This window comes from Pagrus major, chromosome 10, assembly GCF_040436345.1.
Source record: "Pagrus major chromosome 10, Pma_NU_1.0".
Classification (NCBI taxonomy): Eukaryota; Metazoa; Chordata; class Actinopteri; order Spariformes; family Sparidae; genus Pagrus; species Pagrus major.
This window is the reverse complement of record NC_133224.1, coordinates 7,350,908-7,356,722: the sequence shown is the minus strand read 5'-3', so window position 1 is coordinate 7,356,722 and position 5,815 is coordinate 7,350,908.

Here is a 5,815-nt window from a genome sequence, read left to right as displayed (position 1 = left end):
GAGTCTTCTTCTTCTTAAAGGATGGTAATACAGTGTACCAGTGTGAGTTTACCAGGTAGCAATGATAAGGATATGTGATTTAAGTTAATACAGAGACAGGTCAATGAAACTTCTTGAACTTTATTTTATATTAAGGTGATCAGGTTGATGAGTAAGTCAGTCACTGTACTTGATAGATCTCAGTCACTGTGCAGCTGAAATAAAAGCTTTTTCCACAGGTCACCACAGGGGGGTGCCAAACCACACTAACTGATACCGACACAATGCATGTGCTCCTTTTGACCTCTGAGACGAGGGCGGCTGTAGTTAAGTCCCAGGATGCCAAGTCAAGGTTAACTGTGAGCCTCATTCTCAAAAAGTTGTAGTCCTCTCTAAGTAATAATAACTTTGTGAACTTCTCTGATTTTAAACTTTTCATGTTCTTTGACTCTTTTGCAGCTGAAAATGTCACCCTGCTTTACTCGACTCAACTTCTACCACAAGAGAGAAATTTTGTTCATTTGATGTTATTTTCCCTCATGATTATCCTATTTGATATCTGGACTCATTGTAGTAACATGAGGCAAAAACAAAGGCATCTCAGTTTACAGACATCTTTACTCCATCTTATAAGGCTGCAGCTCACAGGCCAGGTTACGTCTTACAGATTAAAAGTTGTGAAACATTGATAGCTAATTTAATTCTTTAACTGAATAAAACGCCACTTTGAAAACTTAAATTCCTTATTCTGAAGTCAAACAAGAAGCTGTTTTACTCAGGTGAGTGTTTGCCGATGTAGTATTTTAAAGAAAATTGTATAGGTGACATAGTGTACACATAACACAGGCAGTGTGGATGCACGAACTGTCAGCTTTTACTGCATAAAATGCACAAATATACCTGCAATAAAATGTTAGTATGTGGTCTGATATGATTAATGTTGTTTTTCATTACGTGCAATAATTACTATTAATGCCACTTTTTCATTTCACATTATTTATGGACGAGCAAGAAACCTTTGTGTGTCATCACTTTAGGGTGGTTTTGCCACCACTTCACCCACAGGAAGTGACTGAGCTCGGTAAAAACAGAAATAGTCTCATGAAGAGAGCAGAAAGCCCTCTCTCACAGCTCCCCTCTGTTCAATTGTCTCTCATCATTCACTACTGTACATTTTCTTTCTGAAATAAGGTCCCATGAGGTCGACCAGAAGGGGCCTGACTTCTTTCTGCTTCGACATCATGAGTTACTGAGCGTAGATTGAAAAACTGAATCTAATGGATTTAAGCATAAGGCTGCAACATAACAAAATGTGATAAAGGTGGAGGTACCTAAATACTTTCTGACTGCACTGTGTATACACACAACACACACCCTCATTGAAATACAGGTACTGTGGATGCAAGAACTGTTGGACGGCATAACATGTACAGATTAGCTAACAATAAAATGTTAGTGTGATGTAATCTGATTAAATCCAGTAATGGATTTAATCATATTACATCACAGTAACATTTTGTTTTTTGGATGTGAAATAAGGGCGAGGAACAAATCTTTGTGAGGGAGATGAGCTAATAATTTATTCACAGTGGACAGGAAGAGTAAATATGTCAAAGTATGCTGCGGTCAAAGCCACTGCAGTTGTTTGAGCGTTGTGTCAAAGGGAAGTAAGAACAGAGTCAGAACTGCACCCAGAAGAAGAAGTTGATGAAAAACTCTGTTCTCACATTTATAAGAAATTTAACTTCTATTTTCTTTTTGCTGCATTTTAATACAAAGTAGGAAGTTTGATCAGAAACAGAGCGACAGTGTCGGTGCTGGATGTGAAGATGGGTCACACTCTGCTCGGTGTGATCGGGTTACTCTGTGAGTACATCTGACTTTCGATGTGATGTTCAGTATTTATATCAGTGTAGTAGTTGTGTAGGCAGGACCTTTGTTGCTGATTTGGCTTGGTTCAGATTGGAGGATTATGTCCATACCTGGACAATACATGTACAGTATATGATCTAAGGTGTTATGTATATAGCTGTGGAGTTACATTTATTGCTTATTTTACTGGGCCTCTATATATTGAAGAGTTTTAAATGTGTTTCCCACCTCTGTAGCTCTGTAGCAGAATATCATCACAGACAAGTGTGATACTGTTGATTGATAAACAATAGTTGCCACTGATGAAACTCCAGCTGGATTTTGTATTTGATTCTGGTCTAATGAAGTTTTCATCTTTATTTTAGTGCTGAATACATTCCTGTACGGACATGCTGAAGGTGACTAGTTATCTTTTCTATATTTACTGATCATGTTTGTCCTATATGTCACCTACTGTATCACTCTTGATCACTGAAGCTGTGTAGAAAAAGCTGTTCAAACTGCTTTGTTAGAAAGATCAAATGAACAAAAACTTATCTAAACCTAATACAAAATTATAACAGAATATTATACAAAAAAGTCACAAAAATGATGAGTCTGTTACCTACTTGATCATTTTAACAGAGCAGAATTATGAAGAAGGAGATTAGTCTGATGAGGGGAAAGAACCAACAGGTGATACAGTCACTTACAACAGTCTGTCACTCACTCAGTCACTTTGTGCAGTGACATGGTGTGTTTGCTGCCTCATGCTGTGTTTCTTGGTATTACCTCTGGGAGCTGCAACAGTCACAAGTTGCCAAATGCTTCACAAACAGATGGCTGACAAATTATAAACCAAACTAAAGTGTCTTAAATAATCTAAGTAGTCATAAATCTTTGAAAACTACAAACCTCCAGAACAGTTTCAATGCTCTTTGGCATAATTTCTGTATGTCTTTAAACTTTATCACTCTATAGTCTCTATGTATGAGTAATAAAATCCCTGTTAACTGTATCCAGCAGCTCTGTAAAGTTATTGTTACTATCACCAAGTTTAGCAGCAACAGTATAACTTATTCATAAGCCATGTTGATATAATCATGTTTTGCACTGTGCTTGTATGACCTTGACTGGCTTAGTTTGTCATTTTTTTTTTACATTTTCTCTCTCACACAGCTCAGTACACACTGTAATCTGAGGTGATTTGCTTCAAGAAGCTGTCTCATAGTAATGAAAAAAAAAATTATGATTGTTTTAAATGCTGCAACAAGAATCTAAATAATATGTCAGAAATTAGCCATCAACGATCAAATGTCCACTTACTAGCTTTTCTGAGCTTTCAGTTGCATTGCACTGTCTTCATCCAATAGAGATTTTCTCTTGGTTTTGCAGTAAATGCTACATGAATTATTCAAACTATGCAAAAAATTGCTAAACAAGTCAATATTTCATCTGCCTCCAACTTACCAATCAATAAACTGACTGACTGTCTTCAATTTCAAGCAGCTTTTGTCTCAAAGCTGCAGGTGGCTCAGAGCGCTTAATGCACTGCAACTTAAGAAAACGCTGCAAATAAATTAAACTTGAGCAAATCAAGAAACACATTCACAGATGTGACACTAGGGGAACTGAAGACCACTTGCCAGAGATATTGGCAAGCTAACATTAGATTTCACAAACTGATTGCCTTATTTAGTTATTTCAGATATTGGGTACACGTACTATCAGCCTTTTACTACTAGTGGTCCCTAGAAATGTGTTTAGTATTGAAACATATTTATCTTGATGTGAACAACTTTTCTCTGTTTTCTTGTGTTTTCTGTACTTGCAGCTGTTTGTGGGGTCAAAACTGTTCAACAAATCAGTTCATTGAAACAATAAGTGTTTTCATTGTGTTATGTAAAAATGATAACATGATGAATAACATTTTTGATGGCATGTCCATGACAGTAATTTCCTTGTTTTATTGTTTTTCTAAACCAAACAGCAGGCAGACGTACAGTCACACTGACAGCAGACAGGACAATCATACCACCGGGGGGCAGAGTGACACTGACATGTGCTGTGGAGGATCCTGATGGCTTCAAATATCAGTGGTTCACACAGACGCCAGACTCTTCTGGAAAAACTCCTCTTCAGGCTGAAAATGTCGAAGAATCAAACAGAGTTATCTCACAAGGAGGCACATACACCTGCAGAGGATGGAGAAGTGAACCATATTTCTTCACACCTGATAGTAATGCAGTCGTCATTGAGGAAACTGGTGAGTTTAGTATTTTCTAATGGAATAAACAACCTACAGTCTTTATGTTCTTAAACAATGTCCACAGTGTGAAGGGAAAGTGATTGTTAGTCATGTTAGCCCAGTACCTCTCACTTTACTGAAAAAAATAAAAGTGTTTAAATATCCTTCATTATGTCAAGAATGGGCTACTGGTTCGACAGAAGGTGAATGAACAAAACCTAACCTAAACCTAATTCACAATTTTAACAGAATATTATACAAAATATTATACTGCAAGAGTCCACTTGTTCACAGGTCATACATAAAGAAAAAACAATAAACCTCACAATTCATGGGAAGGTGCAGAATGTCAGTTTTGGTTTTGTATCTAATGTCCAACAGACACTTGCCTTCCAAAAACTAGAGTCCAGATGAGTCATTTCAAAAGAAGCACTCAACAACTTCTCTGAACATTTGTTAAATAGCAATAATCAAGACTTAGGACTAATTGACACCTAATCACCTGTAAGTGATGAATGGATTGACTCGACATTCCTTCACTGCAGTCAGGATCAAAGCAAAGAGGGGAGCAGGGCTGGTACAGTAAAAGAGGATGGAGAAGAGAAGCAATGGTAAAATAAAAATAATCATTTCATTCTTATTATTATTATTGTGGCCCAATACTGTTAATAGTTGCGGTAATTAGCTGCAAAAATGGGAAAAAAGTGATATAACTACTTGGATTATGATGCACATATGAATGATTTTAAACTGTCAGCAAGTCACTGCAGAATGTATTTAAGCCACTAGTTTAATTATTATGTGTTATAATTATGTAGTTTACTTCTCCCAACACTTTGTGTCTCAGAGTTTTTGTTTGCATGTTTCTGTAGGGAGAGCTGATGCTGATCCTGATATGAAACTGTACATTTACCAAAGAGTCTGTTACCTATTTGATCATTTAAACAGAGCAGAATTATGAAGAAGAAGATTCGTCTGATGAGGGGAAAGAAACAGATGGCTGACAAATGATAAACCAAACTAAAGTGTCTTAAGTAATCAAAGTCTTTCAAAACTACAAACCTCCAGAACAGTTTCAATGCTCTTTGGCATAATTTTTGTATGTCTTTAAACTTTATCACTCTATAGTCTCTATGTATGAGTAATAAAATCACTGTTAACTGTATCCAGCAGAGAAATAATCAGAGTAGAAAAGTGAGAAAAGAAGGGCAGAGTTCAGCTGTTCACATCAAGAGATTCATATAAATAAATAAACGTTGGTTTTCACAACAAACCATCAGACATCTTTTCTTTGTGAAAGCCAAATACAGGACTCGACCATAAAAATAACCCGTCCTGTGTGTACACAGCAAAGCAACATTCTTATAACTGTTGCACTAAGTTAAATAGGTAAATAAACTTTTACTGCTTCCTCAAATCCTCCTTAATGTTGAATGTTCTTGATACAGTTTAAAAACATATTTGGTATTGATGTAATATCACTGCTAAATAACTTGTATGTTGTCAGATAAATCATATGTTCCTTTGATTGAACATATTAATAAACCATCTCTCTACCTCTGTTACATAGATGCTGATGCAGTCCTGGAAGTTCCTGCATTCACTTTGTTTGAAGGAGACTTGGTGACTCTGAGATGTAAGAATCGTACTTCAAGACGTAGGATGACGGCTACCTTTTACAAAGATGAATCACTTATTAAAATGGACAGAACCCATTGGTCATCCAGAACAGGAGAA